Raw genomic sequence first — 27,036 nt, forward strand, 5'->3', positions numbered from 1 at the left:
TCCAATAGGAATGGCGTACGCAGCGGCGTAATGACGTCGCTACGCAGGCCCAGTAAGGCCTTGCGGAAGACAGAAGAGGACCGGAGAAGACAGCAGAGGACCGGAGAAGACAGCGGAGAGCCCAGCGGAGGCCGGGGTCACCATCTCGAGCGGCGGGGACAGGTGAGTACAGCTTCCTATACTTTACATTGCACGAATCCCTCAACATACGATGGATACGACAAACAATGGCTCATTGGAACGAATTACCATCGTATGTTGAGGGACCACTGTATTCTAAATATTCACGGTAAAAATTAGCATTTCGAATATTCGCGCTCAACACTAATGTGATGGCCTCAAGTCATGGCACAGATAAGAATTCTTTTCTTATGGAGAAATTTCTGGCTTTTCGTATGTTCTCAGTAACGTTCTTAGATTCTTGGATGAAGTGAAACACTGACTTTAAGAGAAAGTCAAAAGAGAAAGTAGAAAAAGCCTTTAGCTGTCCAGGCATGGAGAAAGTTGTAGTTTTGCAATAGCTAGAGGGAAATACTCGCCTATGCTATACATCATACCACATGCTACACTAACATTCCTGCACACAGTTGTTGTTTTGCAACAGCTGGAGGCACACTGGTTGGGAAACACTGCCCTACACTATGCATCATACCACATGCTACACTAACATTCATGTACAAATTATAAAACAAAGTCAAACATTAAATGGGCACTGTCATGAAAAATAATTTTTGATATTTTGTAGTACTCAAGTACTACAACATATCTCTAATATACTTTTATTAAAAAAAATGCTTTTAAAACATTTTAAAAGCAATTTGAAATTCGGCCACAAGGGGGCGCCCTCCTAGTGGCCGAATGCAGTGCGGAGTGACGTCACTGCAAAATTCCGACTGATTCCGGCAGGGCATCAGTCGAAATTTTGCGCAGGCGCAGTAACAGCCAGGGCTCCGCATCGGCTTCCCGCACTCGCCGACGGCCCTGCTGCAAGGTGCGGGCGGCGCGGGGGGTTGGCTGCTACAGCAAGGTGCGGGAAGTGCTGCTCCAAGGTACGGGGGGATGGGGGGAGCTGCTGCAAGGTGCGGGGCGCTGCTGCAAGGTACGAGCGGGATGGGGGGCGCTGCTGCAAGGTACGGGGGAGGATGGGGGGCGCTGCTGCAAGGCACGGGGGGGGGGGGGGGGTTTACTTACCGAGCGGCAGGAAGAGTCTCCCCCGCACCCGTCCCTTCCGCATCGGCTCCTGGCTCACTCCTTCCCCCATGAAACTCCTGTCCTGGGTGCCTCCAGTTGTTTTACCACTACAACTCCCAGCATGACCTGACAGCCAATAGATGTCAGGGCATGCTGGGAGTTGTAGTGGTGAAACAGCTGGAGGCACCCTGTTGGGAGAACTAAGGGCGGAAGTCCCCCCCAGCAGGCATCAGTGACGTGGTGCCTGCTGGGGAAGTCTGCCTGGTAGTGAGCACACTACCAGGCAGACTAAATGCCATTTTAAAAATAGTAAAAAAATTAAATAAAGGCAGGGAGGGTGTTAGGGATAGAAGTGCAATAGGCAGGGACAGAAAAAAAAAAATCATGATGGTGGGAGCTACCCTTTAAAGCAGTTGGCTGTCCGGGCATGCTGGAAGTTGTCATTTTGCAACAGCTGGAGGCACACTTGTTATCAAACACTTCTTTAGGGTATCCACAATGGACGCAAATTATTAAAATGTTTTTGAAATAAAATACAAAAACGAAGAAAAGATCTATTCTAAGCCAACATTAGCAGAGAGAGCCTTATAAGCAGGTTGTGCAGCTATAACATTAAGTTGTTCCTATACCCTTAGTCCTAGTATATCATGACCCGCATTGTTCCTTCCAAAAACAGCGACATTAATTTTAATTTGTCACATTGTGGCATATAAATTGACTAAATGCTAATGGCGTTCTTCTCAAGTAATCAGTTCTACACGACGAGCTTAAAAACTGCAGAAATGTTGTTTACTGTTCATTTATAACGGGAGATAAAAGGCTTTGATGAGTCAGATAGAGATAGGTTAATTTTCTTTTCTCATTTGTATCGAAGCCGCGGCCATTCGCAATCGTTTACACTTAATATTCGCCCTGACAAAACATCTTTTTGTCACAGCAGATTACGCAAAAAATAATATTGTGCCAAAGTTGATCAAATTAATCACTGTCAGCATTTATTTTTTTCCGCCGAATCTATTTTACAGGTTAATATGTATATTGGGTAGGATAATAACGGTGAGTAGTTCATGGTTAAGACAAACAAGCACTCACGAAGAGGAATGCGGCAATGATCAGTCGCTGCTGCCATCTAGTGGTCATAGAGCTGTATTGCAACTGCCGAGAAAAAAATGTACATTGTTGAATTTTTTTTTTTTTATAGACATTTTCCAGTTTAAATAGTAGCTTTCTGGTCTGTTCAGTGAAAATCCCAAAATATTTTCTCTATTTTAGGGTACACTTGTCAACAGTATTCATGTTTCGTAAATGATACACCACCACTATGTGTCTCTTTTTGCTCTTTATTTTAAAATACTTTGCAATTAGATTTTTTTTATTTATTTTTTCTAAGGGAAGGAACAAGATTTTGCATATTCTCACATTCTCTGCTACATCTGACATCTCCAAGCCTGAGTGAATGCCTTATTAGGTTCTGGCTTGGCCTCTGCCAAGAAGAGTTAGCAGATGTCCCCAAGCTTCTGCTGTAGTTGTCGGAGCTGGAAATTATGCAAAAAAAATATTTTAATCCCTGTGTTTAACCCCTTACATTGCAAACTGATTTGTAATATAGATTTGCTTTAGTTATATTTCATATAATCCTATATATACTGCTTTGTTCTATCTATGTCCTAAGAGTGAAAATATGGTCCAATCTTTCTCATTGATAACTGAATTTACTAAAACCGAAATAGCAGTCCAGCCTTAAAAAAACTAATACCAGGTATGTTAATGTCCTATACTTTGTTAAAGGAGAACTCCATAACCCTTTTACATACTTCTCAGATATATCTTTATTGCAGTGTCTCCCAACCTGTGGCTCTCACAGCCTTATCCTAATGGGAGTTGCAGTTTTGCAACAACTGAAGAGCCATAGGTTGGGGACACTGTTTTATAGCATCCATGATAGACATGCAAGGGTGCAATCTGCAATGGTTCAGAAGATCTCAGATTAAGCCGACAATGATGCTTTTGGTCTCATATCCCAACCTCATATCGCATCCTCATGTCCTGTCCTCATATCCCGATGTCATATCCCGTCCCTATATCTTATCCTCATATCTCATTCTCATATACTGTCCACATCTCCCATCCTCATAGCTGTTCCTGATATCCTGACCTCATATCCCATCCTCATATCTGTTCCTCATTTCCCGACCTCATACCCCGTCCTTATATCCCAACCTGATTTCCCGTCCTCATATCTATTCCTCATATCCCGTCCTTATATCCCAACTCCGTGGGGGACATTTCCTAATCTAGTCTATTCTGGGTATGCTTATAGACCAGCGTATGTGGTAGTCTCCTGTCTATTGTGCTCCTAATTTATCAAAGGTCTCACAGCCCTTGATAAATTCTGTGCTCAGACTTCAGGGTCTACAGCTTAAACTGCATTTAGACCTGCTCCAACATGGTCTGACATTTCAGCGTTTTTTGGGCAGATTCAACTTGTCGCACAAAAGTCGCACTTGATAAATTCAGCACCAATGCATTTTCCAATGCATTTCCATCTAAAATAGACTTGCATGCATCATGTTCTAAAAATCCTCTACAGCAAAAGTCGCAGAAAAGTCGCACATATTTAGACTGCGACTTTCTGTGCGACAAATTTAGACAGGAAAAAACAGTCTAAATCCTTTGATAAATCTCCCCCCATGTCTTTAGATATATATTTATTTTAATATATATATATATATATATATATATATATATATATATATATGTATATATATACAAACAGTGCTCCTTTAAAAAAAAACAGCGCCAATCACTGGGTCCGGATTAAATGCAGGTTAAGAATCTTTATTGCATTAGAGCATAGGGTGCAACGTTTCGGCGTACAAGCCTTTGTCAAGCATAGTGAGACAGTGAAATACAACTATCTTAAATAAGTGACCAAAGAACATGATTGGTGGAAGCGCATCTGTGTAAGGCTGGGTCCACACTACGTTTTGTCCCATACGGGAGCGCAAACGGCAGGGGCGAGCTAAAAGCTCGCGCTCCCGTATGTGACCGTATGCGCTCCCGTATGTCATTCACTTCAATGAGCCGACCGGAGTGAAACGTTCGGTCCGGTCGGCTCATTTTTGCGCCGTATGCGCTTTTACAACCGGACCTAAAACCGTGGTTGACCACAGTTTTATGTCCATTTGTAAAAGCGCATACGGCGCAAAAATGAGCCGACCGGACCGAACGTTTCACTCCGGTCGGCTCATTGAAGTGAATGGCATACGGGAGCGCATACGGTCACATACGGGAGCGCGAGCTTTTAGCTCGCCCCTGCCGTATGCGCTCCCGTATGGGACAAAACGTAGTGTGGACCCAGCCTAACATTAGTGCATCAGCAGTGGGAAAACCCACTGGTGATCATTGGTTAAAGCAGAGACCATGTGACATACAACTCACACTCATAACACTTTGGAACACTTGAACATTCGCAGCGCCGGGAGCTCCATGGAAGAACATACAAGTAAAACATCAGAACACATCAGAGTACAGATCTCCTGTTTAATATATTCAATATGTGTTATATCTCCCTGGGATCCCATTCCGTCTCCTGTCAGACTTAATGCGAGACACCGGCTGTCAGCACTTGGCAGCGGGTCTCCCGCTACTGATTTAGGACGGACGCGCTATGCGCATATAATGCGCATGCGTTGGGGAATCCCTTCCGGGTGATTCCCATATACGGGGACTGCACTGCGCGTCACAAGTTCGCGCACGCGCAGTCGATTCTCTTATGAGCCAGACCCAGTGATTGGCGCTGTTTTCTTGAAAGAAGCACTGTTTGTATATCCAGCCTGGCAAGCTGGGGGATACCTGCACCACACTGATGGCCTTACTGTGCTGAAACTTTCTTTGCACTTCATATATATATATATATATATATATATATATATATATAAAAGGGACGAGTATTTTCCTCAGGGAGAGGCACCGCTGGAAGCGGTGCCTCTCCCTGAGGAAAATACTCGTCCCTTTTAGCTAGTCGCTACAGGTCTCTCATCCTCAGCCAAGCCAGAACACCCTGCTCTGTACTGATGAGGGGCAAGCACCCTGAAACAGCTGTCTGAAGATGGGTCCTCTTCCCTTTTGGGGAGAACTCTGACTTGGCATAAATCCCAATCAGCTTCTGAGACTTTGTAACCAGAGCCAGAGCTGATCAGAGGGTACACTACCTTATATGGTGGTGTGATGAGAAACTTTGCATACTTTACATACAGTGGACCCTCAACATACGATGGTAATCCTTTCCAAATAAACCATCATTAGTTGAAATCATTGTATGTTGAGGGATCCGTGCAATGGAAAGAATAGGAAGTTATACTCACCTGTCCCCACCGCTCATCACCTCTGCCCTGGATGTCCATCACTGTCGCCGCGTCCCCGGGGTGTCCACGACGCTCTGGACATCTCTGCTTCCCCGGGATCCTCGCTCTACGTCACCGCCATCACGTCACTACGCACGCCGCTCCTATTGGATGACGGGACGGCGTGCGCAGCGACGTGATGACGACGATGGAGAGCGCCAGCAATGCAGGGGATCCCAAAGAGGACACTCCGGAGCCCCGAGGACAGGTGAGTGATCGTCAGCGGACCACACGGGGCACCGTGAACGGCTATCTGGTGGCAGCTGAAGTGGTCTGCACTGCCGGATAGCCGTTTATGCGATGAGCCGTTTATGCGATGACAAAACTCGTATACACTAGATGACTACGTTCAGGTGATCGAACTGATGGGGCAGGTGCCAAACCAAGCACAGATACATCAGCGGCCAATTTTTAGATTCTACCGACGCATCCGAGCCTTGGAAGAACCAATGATAATGTAAACCCTGCCATAGATTAAAGTTGATGAAAGACAAGGTCAAGCAAAACAATTGTTTCTCTGGTGAAATGTATCAGAGGCCCATTATTTTAGCCATTGGACTTGCAGACTGACTTTTGTCTGAAGAGAAGTCAGCTTTGTTTCAATTTTTCGGACAATAATTGGGCAAAGGGTCTTTTATTTAGGAAAGATTGCTCATGGTTTGCTAGGTGTCATTGATGGCCATGTCTCCCAAATGAACATTTGTTCAACAGTTTTTAACCCTCAGCCTACGTCTATCTATCTGTATGGTCACCTTTAGGGTATATTCACACGGAGTAGATTTTCTGCAGCAAACCCTATTGAAATCAGTGGGTAGCAATGGAATCTGCTGCCAACTGACTAAGGTAGCAGATCATTGTAATTTACAAACAAAATTTACAGTGTCTTGTAACAGCCAAAAATAGTACCATGCCATATCCATGCAGTATAATGCTATGTACTGGTTTAATCCCCTGGGATGATTATTGTGTATTAACCTGCAATTACATGAAGTGTCCAGTAGATGGCGGACTGCATAACCAAATTCACTAAGCAGGAGGAGAATTGTGGACTTGTGCTCATGGCCATCTTGGATTTTTCAGTTCGGACAGAGTAAGCAGAGAAAAGAACACAGAGGGACGTGGTTCAAAGAGTGCTGCAGCAGCTAAGAGGAATCCGCTAGCAGGTTGGTGCTGGTAGCAGGAGAGCCTTGGTGAGCTGTGAAAAGAACTTAAAGGGGTACTCTTGTGGAAAACAATGTATTTTTAATCAATTGGTGCCAGAAAATTAAACAGATTTGTAAATTACTTCTATTTAAAAATCTTAATCCTTCCAGTACTTGTCATCTGCTGTATGCTCCACAGGAAGTTCTTTTCTTTTTAAATTTATTTTTTAAATCTGTTTAACTTTCTGTCACCAGTTGTTAAAAATAACCTTTTTCTAAAACATATATACTTTAATGATATGCTTTAAAATAAGAATAACTAAAGCAAAAAAATAATAAACTATAATTAGTGACCTATAGGTGAATAAATATGTCAAAAAAAGGGAGACACAGGTCCTATTGGTAAATGGGCAGCCCCCTATGAGAGAGACAATGCACCACAACCATCGATCACTACGGATATATCAGTGGTGCAATTAGATACATTCTCATATATATACAATGGTGCTACTCATTATTTAGGACCTCTCCCCACACCACGTGAGAAAAGTGATAAGATAAATGTTACAATTTGGTATCCGTTCCGACGCGTTTCCCCCCAACTTGTGGGGTTTCTCAAGGAACTAAAGGGATACAATCAACAGTCATAAAAATCGTCTCTGGTGTTATAAGATTGTTTCTGATGCAGTAGGTGCCTAAACTTGATTGACACCACTCTCAAGGCAGATAACTTATGGACAGTATATTGTACTGCATCTCCAAAGAACAAGCACTATCTTATGCCCGCCTTGTACCAACGATGGATACCTAGCGCCAAGATAAGCGCACTGTTTGATCACAGGCGGCATGATTCATTTGGTTCAGAACGCTCGTAGACCATGATCGTGACATCACGGCTCCGCCCCTTGTGTCGTCACACCACGCAACCCCTGCATTTTTGTCTATGGGAGGGGGCATGTTGGCTGGCACACCCCCTTCCATAGACATGAATGGAGGGGGTGTGGTGTGACATCTCGAGGGGCGGGGCCGTGATGTGACGATCATGGCCGCAGGAACCCGCTTTTGTTTAGAACGCTGGATGCTGTGGGAGATAACGGGGCCCCAGCAGCGGGACCCTCGCAATCAGACATCTTATTCCCTATGCTTTGAATAGGGGATACAATGTCTAGCAGGGGAGTACCCCTTTAAGTTAGCAAAGTACTAAATAAAAACTCATCATAAGAATAGTAGAATACTCCAACAGCAGTTTCTGGGAGCATTAGTGACTTCACAGAAATTAAGCAAATGGTTAAATATAGCAATAATGTTGATGCCAATCCTTGTAAGACCATTGTGCAGCATTAACTTTTTACAAAATATTTAGACATTCACTGTTAGATGCTTTGCAATAGTTTTTTCTTTATTCGGTCGTTTTCGTTAAAGTTCAAAGCTGTAACGTTCAAAGCTTGCAGGTGTTATATTCGGCATACAACCGTCCCAGCAGAGATGACATTCACTAGTCGGGAGCCATCTGGGTCTCATGCGTGAGTAAGGGGGCGTTCCCTCGAAACGTCGCGTCAGACCCTGATGGCTCCCGACCAGTGAATATCATCTCTGCTGGGACGGTTGTATGCCGAATATAACACCTGCAAGCTTAGAATCTTAACGAAAATGACCGAATAAAGAAAAAACAATTGCAAAGCATCTAACAGTGAATGTCTAAATATTTTGTAAAAAGTTAAAGGGGTACTCCGGCGCTAAGACAAAGGATAGGGGATAAGATGCCTGATCGCGGGGCTCCCGCTGCTGGGGCCCCCCCGTGATTTTGCACACAGCACCCCGTTAAATTCAGTCCGATTACTGGCGATCATGGGGACAGAGCATTTTGATATCACAGCTCTGCCCCCGTGTGACATCACGCTCCGCCCCCTCAATGCAAGCCTATGGGGGGGGGGCGTGACAGCTGTCAGCTACCCTCCCATAGGCTTGCATTCAGAGGGCGGAGCATGACGTCACACAGGGGTGGAGCCGTGATGTTACAATGCTCCGCCCTTGTAATCACCAGTAATCAGACTCGGTGCGAACACGCTCCAGGGACTGATTCTAATGGAGTGCTGCGTGCTAGATCACGGGGGTCCCCAGCGGCGGGACCCCTGCGATCAGGCATCTTATCCCCTATCCTTTGGATAGGGGATAAGATGTCTTAGCGCCGGAGTACCCCTTTAATGCTGCACAGCTCATGGTCTCACTTACAAGGATTTGCACTGGGGAATTGGTGAATACCCACTCCTGAGCATTGCTTATAAGTCTACACAGGACTTTTTAATGTTGATGCATAGTTGGTAATACATATTATTTGGGAATCAGTTTTCCTAAGGTAAAAGTCCCGGCATCCAAAGAGAATGAAGATGTAAGGAAGTCCCCTCTTCTCAGGCCCCCATAGAGTGACGTCTTGTCTTGTCTCCTTCAGCCTTTTCTGCTACACGTCTTTATTTTCTTGCTCGGTGCCAGTGCTTAACAGCCATGAAATGCCCCAATTCATTTCAAACAAAATGGGATTTAATTTCTGTTCCCGATGACTTGCTGAGGAGATTATACACAGTCAATAATCTGCTCCTACAGATTCTCAACATTTACCGTCCTGAAATAGAAGGGAAACTGCAAAGCAGCCGAGTGTCATCGGTCACTATGAGAATTGGTTCTTCTTTATGTGATGGGTCCAGTCATGTGATCGTCCTGTCCTTACCGATACTGAAGCTTTATACATCCAGACAGGAATATAGCTCCATATTTTTTAATGCTGAGGTCCTGGACCCAATCTGCACCCAAGTAGAACAGACAAGGAACATTTTGATCACAAGACCATTTTCTCTTTTTACTGTAAGTCAGAAACACCCTACAGGACTGATGTGTGATCATGACAGAATGTGGAAAAATCTTGGTTAAAGGGGTACTCCCATGGAAAACTTTTTTTCTGGTGCCAGAAGATTAAACAGAATTGTAAATTACTTCTATTAGAAAATCTTAATCCTTCCAGTACTTTTTAGGGGCTATATACTACAGAAGAAATGTTTTTCTTTTTGGATTTCTCTGATGTCACGACCACAGAGCTCTCTGCTGATCTCTGCTGTCCATTTTTGGAACTGTCCAGAGCAGGAGAAAATCCCCATAGCAAACACATGCTGCTCTGGACAGTTCCTAAAATGGACAGCAGAGGTCAGCAGAGAGCACTGTGGTTGTGACATCAGAAAAATCCAAAAAGAAAATCATTTCCTCTGTAATATACAGCACATAAAATGTTTTGGAAGGATTAAGATTTTTTGATAGAAGTAATTTACAAATCTGTTTATCTTTCTGGCACCAGTTGACTTTAAAAAAAAAAAAAAAAGTTTTCCACAGGAGTACCCCTTTAACCCCTTAAGGACCAAGGACGTACCGGTAAGTCCTTGGTCCTGCTCTCCTGATATAACGCGGGGTTACACAGTAACCCCGCGTCATATCACAGCGGGCCCTGCGTCATAGTGAAGCTGGGACCCGCCTCTAATAGCGTGCAGCGGCGCCGCACGCTATTAACCCTTTAGCCGCGTGCTCAGAGCTGAGCCGCGTGGCTAAAAGCGAAAGTGAAAGTTGCCGGCTAGCTCAGTCGGGCTGTTCGGGATAGCCGCAGCTAATCGCAGCATCCCGAACAGCTTACAGGACAGCGGGAGGGCCCCTTCCTGCCTCCTCGCTGTCCGATCGCCGAATGACTGCTCAGTGCCTGAGATCCAGGCCTGAGCAGTCATGCGGCAGAATCGTCGATCACTGGTTTCCTATGAGAAACCAGTGATCAATGATGAAGATCAGTGTGTGCAGTGTTATAGGTCCCTATGGGATAACAATGATCAGTGTGTGCAGTGTTATAGGTCCCTATGGGATAACAATGATCAGTGTGTGCAGTGTTATAGGTCCCTATGGGAGCTATAACACTGCAAAAAAAAAGTGAAAAAAAAAGTGAATAAAGATCATTTAACTCCTCCCCTATTAAAAGTTTGAATCACCCCCCTTTTCCAATAAAAAAAAAAAAACACAGTGTAAATAAAAATAAACATATATGGTATCACCGCGTGCGGAAATGTCCTAATTATAAAAATATATCATTAATTAAACCGCTCGGTCGATGGCGTGCGCGCAAAAAAATTCCAAAGTCCAAAATAGTGCATTTTTGGTCACTTTTTATATCATTTAAAAATGAATAAAAAGCGATCAATAAGTCCTATCAATGCAAAAATGGTACCGTTAAAAACTTCAGATCACGGCGCAAAAAATGAGCCCTCATACCGCCCCATACACGGAAAAGTAAAAAAGTTATAGGGGTCAGAAGATGACAATTTTAAACGTATTAATTTTCCTGCATGTAGTTATGATTTTTTCCAGAAGTGCGACAAAATCAAGCCTATACAAGTAGGGTATCATTTTAATCGTATGGACCTACAAAATAAAGATAAGGTGTCATTTTTACCGAAAAATGTACTACGTAGAAACGGAAGCCCCGAAAAGTTACAAAACGGCGTTTAAAAAAAAAAGATTTTGTCGCACAATGATTTTTTTTTCCCGTTTCACCGTAGATTTTTGGGCAAAATGACTGACGTCATTACAAAGTAGAATTGGTGGCGCAAAAAATAAGCCATCATATGGATTTTTAGGTGCAAAATTGAAAGAGTTATGATTTTTTAAAGGCAAGGAGCAAAAAACGAAAATGCAAAAACGGGAAAACCCCCGGTCCTTAAGGGGTTAAGGTAGAAACAATGGGGGTGATTGGATTTGCTAACACTGTCTAATTCTTAGTGCAAACTTAAAGGGAAACTCCACTGCTCAGCGTTTGGAACAAACTGTTCCGAACGCTGGAGCCGGAGCCGGGAGCTCGTGATGTCATAGTCCCGCCCCCTCATGACGTCACGTTCTGCCCCCCTCAATGCAAGTCTATGGGAGGGGGCATGACTGATGTCACGCCCCCTCCCATAGACTTGCATTGAGGGGGCAGGGTGTGATGTCATGAGGGGCAGGGCTATGACATCACAAGCTCCCGGCGTCACCTCCAGCGTTCGGAAGAGATTGTTCCCAACGCTGAGTAGCGAAGTACCCCTTTCAGAGCCTTTTTTACCCAGAGGGACTATTAGCCGAATAGCTTGTCTATTGGCCAGTGTAAAAAAACCCGGTCATTGGTGGACAAATGAGTAATCCCTAATTATGTATTTGGCTGTATAATCCTTGTATAAGGCTCCCTATATGTGCATAGGTCTGCCCTTTAAAAAAGGATCCTTAGACTAAACAGTCTTTTAATGCTCCAGTTTGATCACAGTGGTTTATGCTTTTTGATAAATCTGGTACATCTGTCTAGTCTACATTAGTGTTGAGCGCGAATATTCGAAATGCAAATTTTTACCGCTAATATCTCTTCCCGATTTTGGGAATATTTAGAATATAGCGATATATATCCGTAATGACGAATATTAGTTTTGTTTTGTTTTTTCTTCACAGTACACATCACAACAATGATGTTTACTGTGTAAAAAAATGTGATCATCCCTCCCTGCTTCCAGCTTGTGGTCAAAAGAAGGCTCCAATATTATTTACTGTCGGTGTGGAGCGCGAATATTTCGTACATGTGAGTATGCAAATATTTTGGAATATCGGCACTTCCATATATATGTATATATGTTTGTTTGTGTTACTGTACATTTAAATGAGAGCAGTGAACTCCATGTGGCCCTGCCTGCCAATGGGAACCCTTAAAGTCTCCCCTGTATAGTGTAGTGGGGGAGGAGTTTTTCAGTTTAGTTTCTAGTAAGCTGAGCCACAGTCTGGCTCAGGTGTGCTGTGTGTCGTGTGCTCTGAGGAGAGGCCTAGCTCAAATCTAATCTCAACTGGTCATCCTGCAAAGATTACTCGCACGGTGGAGGGAGATGATGGATCAACCAAGGAGCATTTGCTCATTCATGGGCTGCTATCATTTATCAGTACAGCAGATCGGTCTAGATAACTATGTGTATAATCGCATTTGCATTAGGTAAGACACTATATACTACAACCCCCTAACTGTATTCTAACACTTAGGCATTTCAATGTTTACCAGCCCACCCCTCTCCATCTTCGGCTTTAGCAGGTACTCTCTATCTCTCCTTTATTTGCCCCTTACACCTCACTTCTAGAGATGAGCGAGTCGAATCTGGCAAACCCAGATTTCACCCGAACTTTTGGATTTTTCCGGTCCGTCGAACACTCGAGCTTTTACCGGCTCGGCTCACATGAGGCGGTAAATTGCACACAAAAAAAAAGCATGTTTTTTTGTTGGCGGAACAAGCAGCTGCGGGCAGGGGGGCGGTGAGATGACATAGGGAAAGCAGATGATCACATGATAACCCAGGCTGATTACTGTGTCAAGCAAGCACAAAGGCCAATAGGACACAGCCAGGGATACAGATAAAAAGACTCCGAACTTCTGCAGAGAGAAGACAGAGAGAGGAAGAGAGTCAGACATAGGGAGAGTTAATGGTTAGAAAGATAGAGATACAGATTAGAAAGAGAAACCTTGTGTGTGTGTGTGTGTGAGAACAGGAGTCAATCCCCTATACAGCAGATAAGGGGACATCTTTCTCACTGCCTCTGAAGGACTCATCTTTTGCTACCACAAATCTAAAGCCTTTTCAAGGCTCATACCTGCAAATACCTGAATTGAATAGTGTTCCTTAACCCGCTACAGTAGCCAGTGCCATGATTGGTATCTAGCCTGTAGTTCTGTTGCATTTTATATAGTTCCCCAAACACAGTCAGTATGCATTGTGCAGCAATCTCAGCCAGTAAAGAAACGTGTTGATAAGTAATACGTATCTGCTATCTAGCCAGTAGTTTTAATACAGGTCTGTTGCATTTCATACAGTTCCTCAAACACTGTCAGTACTCATTGTGCTGTCATCTCTGGCACACAATAGCATGTTCCTCTGACACATATCTGGCCTGTCAACACAGTTTAATTGAATTTAATATTTTTCTGCAAACACACCTTAAATCTTTCTAGTTGAGTACACGCAAACACACATTATAGTAAAAAGCCTGTGCATTCCAAACACATTTCAATTTTGCTTTTACTAAACTTGCCTGATATGTACCTTTTTGCAAGATAAACACAGTCCAAAGCATTGAAACTTAAAGTTGACTTAAAGTAGGTTGGTGAAAAAGCACCCAAAAAAGATAAAACAATCCTTAAAAATATATGTCTGGTAAAGGAATTGTCTGTCCCAGAGGGTCTGTTTTTTCTTCTCTCTCTTTGCTTTCCCCCCCCCCCCCCCCCCCCCCCTACTGCTACACAGAAGGATAGCATGAGCCACGAGGAGGAGTAGGGTCACGGTCAGCCTTTGGAGTGTGTTGCTGAGGTGGTTAAAGGGGCTGCAGTGGCCACCAAGCATAGCACTAATGGGACTAGTGGTAGTCGGGGTGAGGATTCTGGAAGGCATGGTGGATGTGGTGCAGGGAAACGAGCAGGCCATGATGCCACATCAGAAGTGCTAACTGAGAGGAGTGGTGGGGATGATGAAGAGGTGTTTAAAGAGGAGGATGTCAGCCGGCCTTTTGGTCCGAGCAGCTCAGGAGCAAGTGACGGTGACACTGGTGCTGGATCTAAAGGCTTGAGAAAAAAAATGTTCTAAAACAGGGGCACAGTTGGGTGTTGATGTACCTAGTTATCTACAGTATCCTACCGTGTGGAAATGCTTTACTATGTTACCAGATGCAGGTAAGCAGGCACAGTGCTGTCTCTGTAGAGAAAAAGCGAATCACAGGCAGGGTCCAAATTTAGGAATTAGGCCTCTACGTCAGCACCTCATGTATCACAAAGCCTGGGTATAAGTATACCTAGTACACCAATGCCTGCTCTCTGCTGGCTACAGATAATACTACCTCACCGCCATCTGCTGTATGCTGGCTACTACTAGTAACACCAATCCACCATAACCCTACTTTCAGCCAGATGTACACAACCCATCATCCACAATAAAAGGGATCATTTTTGGGAGGCTTGGAAAAATCCATGCATCTTCTCCCAGGCCTAACAGCCAGGCCTCTTTCATAGGCAGCACATTTTGGGGATTTGCCTCATCTGTGTCCTTCCCTCCTCCCAGATCCAGTCAGTTATCCATAGGGGAATCCATGTCCTCCAGACAATAGTATTCTACCAATCACTCTGTTGTAGTGCGCCTCAATTCCTACCTAGCCAAGTTGTTGGTGGCACAGACCCTCCCATACCATCTTGTGGACTCCAGCCACCTGGTTGGGGCAAAATTCAAAATGATCGCTTTTGCAAACACCCTGCGTCCAACCAGGCCAGCAGACCAAATTCAAATTTGTTGTGTTTGCTTTTGCAACCACCCAGCAGCCAGCCACAATTGATATGTGGAGTAGTACCTATGGCCAAAAAAAGTTTTGCTCCATTGCTGAAACTTCCAGCCAGGCAGGGGCAACCTGGCTGGGGCAAAATTCAACAGCAGGTAGCATGGTCACCCTGAAGATAATAAGATTTTCAGCCAGCAGTGTGGATAAACTGACTTTTACTAAAATGATTCAGGCATGGATCAGTGAGGAATTTAAACCTCATGTGCCAGATGCCACTAATTAGGCAGTACTACCACCACCCCTGATGAATGTTAGTGACATTATTCCGCCATCTCATGCTGTATGCTAGTGACATTAGCCCGCTATCTTGTGCTGTATGCTATAAACATCTGTCTTTCATCTCATGCTGTACGCTATTAACATCAGTCAGACACCACCTGCTGTACGCAGGCTACTACAAGAAACACCAATCCACCATCACTCTACTTCCAGCCAGGCCTACACAAACACAACCCATGATCCCCAGAAAAGGTATAATTTTTGCACACTGGGATAAAGCTTCCCATGACTCCATGTGCTTATTAACACTAACAGGTATCTATGGTCAACCAGGGATACTTTATGCCGCTTTATTTTGGTGTGAATAAGCCAAAATCATTGTCTGGAATAGTTACTATGGGTTACCGCATGACACCATAACTGATCCTTAAAAACGCCATAAAACTACTTGAATACACTCCTAATAGTGTTAGATAGAGGTTTAGAGGTGTTAGGCAGTGTTTTAAACATGTTTAGGGGCTTATTTAATTGCCGGTTCGAGTTGAACCAAGCCAAACCGAACTCAGGATTTTTGAAAAGTTTGTCGAGTCCAGCGAACCAAACTTTTCAAAAGTTCGCTCAACTCTACTCACTTCGATGGTACTCATGTTTAGATTGATCACAGTAACTATTACAAATATTTAATGTGTTACATTTACAAAATGTGATGCTAAATTCTCTCTGCTGCCCTGTATGCTCCAATCTCTGTATTACTAAATGTTTTCATAATTGTTTGATCATTTACTTGTATCTACTGACTTGCATATATGACCTTGTGATACATACTGTACATTTAAACATATGTTATATTTGTAAGTTACAGCCTGAAAGGGTAATATACACCCGAATACATTGCATATAATTACATGCACAGCTTGGCTATTTTTTGAGATATAAAACATAAATATTGATTTACTTTGCAACTCACTTCCAGTTCTACATTTCTTTAAGATGATTCCTGGGTGGTGGAGACATGACCCTTAAAGGGGTACTCCGGTGAAAAACTTTTTTTTTTTTTAATCAACTGGTGCCAGAAAGTTAAACAGATTAGTAAATTACTTCTATTAAAAAATCTTAATACTACAGCAGAAATTCTTTTATTTTTGGAACACAGTGCTCTCTGCTGACATCATGAGCACAGTGCTCTCTGCTGACATCTCTGTCCATTTTAGGAACTGTCCAGAACAGCATGTGTTTGCTATGGGGATTTCCTTTTACTCTGGACAGTTCCTAAAATGGACAGAGATGTCAGCAGAGAGCACTGTGCTCATGATGTCAGCAGACAGCTCTGTGTTTCAAATGGAAAAGAATTTCCACTGTAGTATTCAGCAGCTAATAAGTACAGGAAGGATTAAGATTTTTTAATAGAGGTAATTTACAAATCTGTTTTACTTTCTGGCACCAGTTGATTTAAAAAAAAAAGTTTTTCACCGGAGTACCCCTTTAAGTATCTGGCACCCACCTCAACTTGCCAAAAATGGGCTACAGTGTTTGAGGATTACCCTAGCGTTCAACGGTCTGGGCCAGCCGATGACATGGTAAAAGTCCATAACAATACACATACAACCAGCAAGACATTTTATTTGGAAATTGGATTGTGAGAGCCTGTGCGAACAGGGACCAATGTGAGCGACGACAATCTCTGTACACTGCTGTGGAATATGTTGGTGCTACGGAAATGAACAAAATAAATATTATGGTTCTGTACAAGTCAGAGGTTAAATAAGGCAAAAGTTTTTACTGGTCAGGGTGTGAGGGTTTGCATGCTTCTCTTCCCGCTCTGTGTCTATAACACTAGGACGGCCCCATAGACTTACATTATGAGTCTATCCGCACACTTCTCCCTGCTCGTTCTCGTGATCGGTCGGGGTCTGAGTATTAAAAATCTTTTCACCAACAAAAACTTTTAATGCTATATAAAAAGTTTTTTTTTTTTCATAATAGTGCCCATTAAAAGCCCTCAATGGGTCCAGCTAGAGATGAGCGAACTTACAGTAAATTCGATTCGTCACGAACATCTCGGCTCGGCAGTTGATGACTTATCCTGCGTAAATTAGTTCTCAGGTGCTCGGGTGGGCTGGAAAAGGTGGATACATTCCTAGGAAAGAGTCTCCTAGGACTGTATCCCCCTTTTCCAGCCCACCGGAGCACCGGAAAGCGGAACTAATTTATGCAGGAAAAGTTATCAACTGCCGAGCTGAGAAGTTCGTGATGAATCGAATTTACTGTAAGTTCGCTCATCTCTAGGTCCAGCATTTAAGAAACATAAAAAAAACATAAAAAATGTACTGAAAACATTTATCTATGTGTTGGACCAGTTTCATGTGGTCATAATATAGCAAGATTTTATAATTGATATCATGGCAGCGAACGACTCAATTCTTAGCGGGTTCTATAGGGAGGTGCTCAGTTCTGTCGGGTTTGGCCCTGTCTCAAGCCGGCCTTGTGTATAAACAGGGTCGGCACCAGGGACGTGCACAGACATTTTGGGGGGCAGGGTTGAATTGAAAAATAAGGGCACTTCCCATAATTATTTATATAAATGTCCACATAATGATGCCAGATTGCCCAGCACTGCACAGGGCACTTTTAGGAGTAACATCAAAAAGACAGGGGCTAAAGCCCCCTTTCTAGTCAACCTGTGCACGTCCCTGGCCGGCACTACCATAAGGCAGCTGTGGAGGGGTGGGAGGGGAGGATCCAAATCCCCAGCCACTTACAACAGAATCAGACGCTTATCTCTGGGCATTGAGGGGAGCATTATTAGTACTGGGCAACTACTGTAGTCCCTCAAGTTACAATATTAATTGGTTCCAGGGCGACCATTGTATGTTGAGACCATTGTATGTTGAAACCATTGAATGTTGAGACCATAACTCTATGGAAACCTGGTAATTGGTTCTGAAGACCCCAAAATGTCATCCAAAAATAGGAAAAAGTGAGGATTAAAGAAATATAAGTAGATAACTAATATAGATAAAGCAAATCCTTCCATATAAAACTAAGAAAGATCTGCTGGGGGCTGTAATCACTGTCTATTTCAGTGGTTTCCAACCAGGGTGCCTCCAGCTGTTGCAAAACTACAACTCCCAGCATGCCCGGACAGCTGGAGGCGCCCCCATTGGGAAGCACTGGTCTATGTAGAGGACAGGAGCTTCTTCAGGGTCCTGTACAGAACATGCAATGTCCTAAGAAAGTAAAATGGAGCCGTCCTTACTTGGTGTCCAAAGGAGCAGCTAACCCTGGCATGGGTTAAAAGTAGTACAGAACATGTAGTACCTCCCTTTACTGTGGGGGGCGCTACCAGACAGCCAGTCAGTGCATACACTTCAGTAATACAGGGGTTTTTACCAGTGAATTCCCATTCTGATTGGTCGGTTCTTTCGGCCGTTGACACGTTTCGCAGATCCCATGTTGAGTCTGGTTTCAAGTTACAATGGTCCAGAAAAGACCAACGTATGTTGAAACTATTGTATGTTGAGGCCATTGTAAGTTGAGGGATCACTGTACTATGGGTGGCTGGAGACCTCTTCCAAATGGAAGAGTCGGGAGGCCCCTATACACATGAAATGGTTCGGCAAGGTCAATTTTCCAGTTCGGTCAACACTTACCTAATATGTATCTTTAGCTCAAAATTTCTGTGAGGTTTCTGGCTGACAAAAAAAAAAAAAGGTTTCCATATTTGACAAGGAGAGGAGCTTATTGAAAAATAGTTTATTCGGGTTTTCCCAGCTGTGAGACAGGGCTTCTGCTTTTTCTCAAACGTAACATTTTTGTTTTATATATATATATATATATATATATATATATATATATATATATAATCTTATTTTATTATATTTATTGTAAATGATTTAATGGAAATAGCACATGCATTTAGCTTTGAAAGCCTACAGAGGACATCTACAGCATAAGAACATAACCGTCCATATGTTACAGAATGTGCAGACATCAAGAATATAAAAATATAAATGCACAAAATCCATAACATCCTCGACTAACCCAAAATGAGTACCAAAAATATTCCAAAAGTGTAAAGACATTTTATATACAAAAGCAGCTGTACATCTATAAAATGAATATAGGGCCATGTGTATATTCTGTAATACATTAGAAAGCCATGTGGACTGCATTAAAGTTATTTCCAAGGCATAACAAATCAAAGTTTATACAATAAAACCCATACATCACCTCAAGTAAATAAACTATACAATATGAAAGACACAATGGTCTCCTGAAATACTACCACCTTCTGACTTGGAAGAAATGTGGATAAAAAAGTTTTGCCCCACAAGCCCACTGCGGATTTCACCCAGACTTTGTCCTTTGTGCAGTTTTGTTACTTTAAAGCGTACCCGTCAGATCCAACGAAATTTTATTTTCTTTATATATCACCCAGTACCTAATCCTGACCATGTACATCTAATTTTTATGTGTCTAGTACCTATATTTATTTTTTTATTACACTTTTAATTTAGCTGACTATTCTGAATTCCTCTCAAAGGGAGGGGGTGTGGCCTCACTGTGCAGGTCTCCGCCCCCTCCCTCAGTATGCTGTCTGCTCACATCTCCCCTAGCATTAGCAAAACTACAACTCCCAGCTTGTCCTCACTGACAGTAGCGGGACACAAGCTGACAGTGGGAGGATTTTTCCTCCAGCTCTGATCCCTGCACTCACAGCTGTCAATCAAGGAAGTGTGTCCATGACATAGGTGATGATGCATGGACAGAGCAGGATTAGTATGTATCCAAGCAGGTGGGGGGGGGGCAGTTGTTTGACGGTTTTTTTCAGTATGAAATACTGAAAATTTTCTAATGAAAGCAATTGCAAAACCCATTGGTTATACATGCTTTACAACATATCAAAAGTTTTTGTATCTGACAGTGCCCATTTAAAGTTATTTTGTGGAATTTTAAATTGTTTTATACATTTTGTATTTTAAACAAGGGCCATTTCTAAACAAAAATATAAACTTTTTTTCTTATAAAATTAAAGGGAATGTATTGTGTATTTAGTTTTTGTTTCATAATTTAGACATAAATCTGCGGAAGAAAAATTAAATATTTGTCCTTAAAAAAAAAAATCTTTTAGCAATTCATTTTCATAACATTCATTTCAGACAGCTCTATTTCCTTCCTCTAATGTCTGCAGGGCTAAATCTGCCATGAGGCAAGATGAGCAGCTCACCTCAGGGGGAAGATTGTGAGGTTCCTGGGGGGCCTGCCATGCTGCCACTGCACTGCTTACCTCACTGCCCCCACTCAGCTATATTCACTGCCCACAGACTGTCAGCTGTAATAGTTACTAACTCAGTGCTGCACAGCCGTTGTTCTACGTTAGTGACACGGTGGCGGGTATAAGTGAAAAAAAAACAACACAGATCAGATTGTCAGTCACTAACAGACTCTACCCCTTTGGAGCCAGAAGCTGTGCAGGTGCACAACATGATGTCAGTCATTGTGCGTGATCTGTACAGCATAGGAGGGGAAGATCCTATATTTATTTTTGATGAGTGGAAAACTTAATAAGGAAGGGCAATTATACCTACAATGTTACCTACTGGGTAGAACCTATACCTAATCAAGGGGCAACTATACCTAGAAGGGGCAGCTCTACCTACTGGGGGCACCTATACCTACTTGGGGGAAACTATAGCTACTAAGGGCAGCTCTACTTACCAGGGGAGCACCAATATCTATTTAGGGGCCAAATATATACCTACCTGGGTCAGCTCTACCTACTGGGGAGCAACTATGCCTTCTAGGGGAAACTCCACCTACTGCACAGGGCACCTATATCTAATGGGGGGCAACTATACCACAGGGAGCAAATATATACGTATTAGCGACAGCTTTACTTACCGGAGGGAAACTATTTCTACTAATAGCAGCTCTAATGACTGGGGGGGGGGTTGACTATACCTGCTGGGGGACCAATATATACCTACTAGGGCAGCTCTAAGTACTAGTGGGCAAAAATGCATACTAGGGGAAACTCTACCTACTGGGGAAAGGGGGGTGCACCTATAATTACTTTGTGGCAACTATACCACTTGGAGCCAATATATACCTACTAGGGCAGCTCTACCTACTAGGGGCAACTATACCTACTGGGGGACTGCTCTATACTCACTGAGGACAGATCCACTTACTGCTAGGCAGCAATACCCACTGGAGCGACAATTCTATACCTACTCGGGGCAGCTCTTTACCTACTGGGGGCAACTCTCTACTTACTGAGGGCCACCTATCTTCCTACTGGGGGCAACTAACTACCAAGGGGGGCATTACTACCATTTGTGACACTAAGCGTGGGCAGGGCCGGATTAAGAGCATCATGGGACTGGTGCTGAGTATTTTGATGAGCCTATAAGTGTCCGTGACCCAACAGCTGGGTTGCGGCCAATTGTGGGTTGCAGTGCAACTCCATTAACTTACATTATGTGCGACACGTACGACAAACATATGACATAGGTAGGTAGCCAGGTAAATAGCTTGCTAGTTGGATTGTTAACTAACTTGGTAGATAGCCAGATAGCTAAGTAGAAGCAAGGTAGAGCAGCACATCGGAACAGGGTCAAGGTGATGTGGGTGCAAGCGGGCCCAATCACAGCCCTGGTCGCTGGTGGCAGTAATCAACACAAATAGAAAGCGTCCCACAGCCTCCAATATAAGGTGAAAAGCAGTGTAGTTTATTTCCTCATATGTGGCAAGCAACGTTTTGACTGTCTGCACAGTCTTTATCAAGCATACAAAAGTGACCAGAGTACTGGTATTTATATATGAACAAAATCAATTACAGGGTAATTATAGCAAATCAAAGTGAAAAGGTTAAAAAAATTAAATAAATAAACAATGATCCAGTGCAAAAAAATAAAATACACATACAGTGACCCCTCAACTTACAATGGCCTCAACATACAATAGTTTCAACATACAATGGTCTTTTCTGGACCATTGTAACTTGAAACCAGACTCAACATACAATGTTACAGACAGTCCAGCTGGAAGAACCGACCAATCAAACTGGTAAAACCCCTGCATTACTGAAGTGTATACACTGACTGTCTGTCTGGTAGCGCCCCCTACAGTACAGGAAGGTACTACATGTTCTGTACTACTCTTTACCTGTACCAGTCAAAGCTGTCTATAATAGCTGAACTATGATAAGCAAATATGGCATTCAGGAGTATAAAAAAGCTAGGTGAGAAATTGTCATCTAACTTTTCTGGGCTTCTGAATGGCATATTTGCTTATCATAGCTGAGCTATTATAGACAGCTTTGACTATATGTTATAGACTACTATATATCTATCTATCTATATATATATATATATATATATATATATATATATATATATGTTATATAGCTACTATAAGCAGACCTGCCATTCAGGAGCATGGAAAAGCTAGGTGAGACATTGTCACCTAGCTTTTCTGTGCACCTGAATGGCAAGTCAGTTAATGCCTGGTGGACTAGTGATACCTTTGGGGGAACTCCTGGGGCAGAGGCAGCAGGACCTCAGGCAGGTGGCAGCTACAGCACACACAGTAGTTTTTTAAACTTGGCGGGCGCTGGCCGAATGGGGGTAGGAGTCTCATACACTACCCTGATGTCCTGTGGGGCACGCAGGTCAGCAGGTTACGCAGTCACATCACCAGGGCTGCCCCTTACACACTGGGCACATGCTAGATTTTAAAAACATAAAATAATATCGCCACTCCATATTATTTCTGCAGTGACTAAATAATACCACCATAATGTAAGGAAATAAAAGCCACTATACGCAGGCCAGTATCACTAATAACACCACAATACAAGGGACATATAATTTCGCCACACCATGACCACTACCATTACCACTGACTAATACTCCTTTATTGTTATTGAATAAAACCCAGTACAGTGTACAAAAGATCAATAACCCCTACACAGGAATATATTTGAGCTGTACACAGGTGCTGCAGACCATATAAGTGATTATAGTTACATACTCACAGGGGCGTCTACTCTGTTCGGAGTCGCTCACTTTTCTCTTTCTTCTTCATCTGTCCTGGGTCATTATGAAGATTTCTCCCGATCACAACTCGTCTTCACCGAATCTGCCGGACAAACATTTTAGGCTTCTCGCTACAGCAAAATCCTCAACTCTATACAAACTCCCTATATGTATTACACTTCCCCATATAGTAGTCCCTTCTGTGCCCTATATAGTATTAGGCCCCAACATTGTCCCTTTGGGTCTGGAGCAATAGGGGACCAAGTCCTGCTCTAGATGCCAATCAGTTATATTTACTCAATATTTTGCTATACAGAGTTAATCATGCGCACATCACTGCCCCATTAGTTCAGTCCCTAGGGTGCGATCCGGATTTAGTCAATAAAGCCATTATTACACTGTGGGTCAGATGTCCTTCTGACTCACAGCGTCTTTCCTTATCCACGGGGCGATTAGGGTTAATATTTCTCAGCTTACCTCCTCGCTAGATTAGCGAGGCTGGGTTGACACCCTCCTACTTCGGCGTTGGTATGGAGATGGCGTCTGGGCGGAGTCTCCACCCACAGCCCCGGAAGCGGATAAGGCGTCAGACGCCGTCCGCTCAGGAGACGCGTGTGAGCAGCTGGCTAACAGTTCGGCTCCCCGCCACTGCGGGTAACACACGTCCCTGGAGCTTTCTACTTGCAATTAGGACGCCGCAACCGTGAGTGTTGTTCCTTTTATTTACAGGCATGTGCACCATGACTTAGGAGATAGCCAGAACAAATGGCATTTTCTTTCCTTTTCTTTCACAGGTGTCGTACTATGCCTCTGATAGAACCGTGAGTGCATGCATATATTTGTTACAGGCACTATACAGCCCGGACATGGTATACTGAACGGTATTTCTTTTTATGTGTTTATTTGCAGGTGGACCCGGTCTATTGGGTTAAGGAAGAACTCCATCTTCTGAGCCCCAATGTTTATGGGCTCAGATACTTTTATTGTCTACTATTATGAGATATGTACCACTTGTTTAGCCCCTGAGGAGGTCACATGTTACAGTGTGCCGAAACGCGTAGGACATTGTGGTTTTTCCAGAACATAGAGAGCCTATTACGGGCATCTATGTACTGTTGTGTACAATATCCTAATACTGTGGGAGCCCTCTCCCCATCTGTTATATTTTAGCAGATTATATCAGGCGTCTATTTGGTTTGTGCACTTTTCATCTGAGTGCTACAAACAACAATACTGCATCACATGCATTATATTTCTTAATTACTATCATTGAAAGCTAAGTTTTATATGCACCTCCCCCCCCCCCCTCTTTACTATATTTAGTTTGGGAGATCACATATATGGGTTAGTAGATACCCCTACAAATCTATTACTAATTTCATTTAGCCCCAACATTGTCCTCATACATTATAATGCCCCCTTTCATTGCCCCATATAATATAATGCCCGTGTACATTGCCCTCATATATAGTAATGACCTCTCACATTGCCCCAATATATATAGTAATGACCTCTCACATTGCCCCCATATATATAGTAATGACCTCTCACATTGACCCCACTCATATATAGTAACGTACACATTCCCCATACGTAATGCCCCCTCACATTGACCCCATATATGTGGTAACCACGAGTGAAACCCGCGACCGCCACTACGCTGGGGTTAGCTACTTGGTTCTTGGGGGGGGTTATGAACCCAGGGTCGGATGGTATTAACCCTTAATGTCACCTGACGCCACTGTAGTCTTGGTATCTCCCGGGGTACTACAGGTCCGGGGAACTCCGTCTCCCCACAGGCTAGCAAGGAAAGAATTGACTCCACACTAGGTTGCAGTTTAACAGAGGCTTTACTAAGTTGAAGATAGGTGGTACAATCTCCACAGCGCTCAACCAAAGTCTCCCAAAGGTTTAACAGACAGTCTCTAGAGGACCACACAGCTTGCAGTGCCTGGACTTGATATTGCATAAATGCTTGGCTCTTACGGCCGGACTAGGAGTTTTAGGTCTGCGCTATATTAGGATTGAGATTAAAGTCACTTACTGAAGTGTCGGTAGATTTGTGGCTTTTCGCCGGAAGATAATGAATTGTCCTTTAGGAATTCTCTGATCAAGGCTGAAGTAAAGGCTTGCTATTAGTTGGGGTTACGTCATGCTTTTCTTATCTCTCTCTTATCTTTGCTCTCACTCCTCTGCGGATTCTCTCTGCTATTCCGGAGCTTCACCTCCTCTGAACTTGCTAGGACCTCCACTCTGTACTCTGAACTCCACACAACTCCTCTCAACTCCTCTACTATTACTCTCCTACTCTCAGGAAATGCCACCCCTTATAAGGGAAGGCTAAACTAAAGCCCATTGGCCAGGCAGCTGTGGATCATAGAGTTGTCTGTATCCCCTTTAGGATTTACAATAAAGTTACATACAAGTAATAACATAATATAACACCTTACACAAAAGTTTAGTCTGGCCCTCAGTCCTCCAATCTGACATACTCTGACTAAGCATGAGGTTGCTAGGTAACATACTTAAAGCTACAGACACCTAATAATGGATTGCTAAGTTATAACAGTGCAAATACACATTAGAAATGGTTGAGTCCCTGCAGGGGAGCCCCCAGGACACTGGTGGTCTCAATCTGACAGGGCCTACAATACCTTGACACAATGTACCTTTACTGGGACACCACAAACCCCACCACTAAACAGAAGTCGTCCTCGACGATAAAGGTACTGTCGGATTGAAGAGCGAAGTGGCCTTGGGGCCATAAGAAGTCCTGAGGCATTTTATGCACAAACGTCCATTTCAGGCTTTGGAGAAATAAACACATAATAAGTCCTGAGGCATTTTACACACAAACGTCCATGTCAGGCTTTTAGAGGTAGGAAACGAAACATTATTGGTGTAGGATACGTGGTTATTTGGGTCCCAGACAGAATATATACCTATTATATCTTATCAAAGTGTTTTGAACAGGATTTTTTTTTTCAGTTGGACCTCTAACATAACCTTCAGCCTATACCTTTGTGTATAAACTATTTATATTTATAGTTATAACTAGGAGCATTTATCTAAGTATACTAACAGACTGGTTTAGTGGACTGATTGTCCGGAGTATTGAAGGTTTCTTATTAATAAGATTTAGCTATTTTACTATTTATAACCAGTACAGATGTATATACATTTGTAAAGACCTTTCTATGTACTTTCTATAAGTGGGCTATGCATATGATTCACTATACACAATTGACATGTCTAACTAGACAATTTTGTAGCTGAATATACAGACTTATATAACTTTACTGTACATTATATCACCTTATATTACTTAACATTAGACACATTTCTTATACTAATAGGTTCGGATTGGGCTGCCGGAGGCTCTCTACTCAATACCTTGGCTACTGGGGCCCCTGGGCGAACAAGCACTTCTCCCCAGAACACATTTTATTTTATACTAGACATTTTTATGTATGCATGTAATACAAAGCTAGACATTTTTATATAACCCTTTTTCTTTACTGTAGTGCTTATGTTAGGGACAGGATACTTACTGGCCAGGTAGGTTCCTGTGCACAAACAGGGTTAAGAGTCTTTGAGCTGATAATGGTTTACCCATTAGATACACTTGTAGTGAAT

This window comes from Hyla sarda, chromosome 8 (assembly GCF_029499605.1).
Source record: "Hyla sarda isolate aHylSar1 chromosome 8, aHylSar1.hap1, whole genome shotgun sequence".
NCBI classification, from domain to species: domain Eukaryota; kingdom Metazoa; phylum Chordata; class Amphibia; order Anura; family Hylidae; genus Hyla; species Hyla sarda.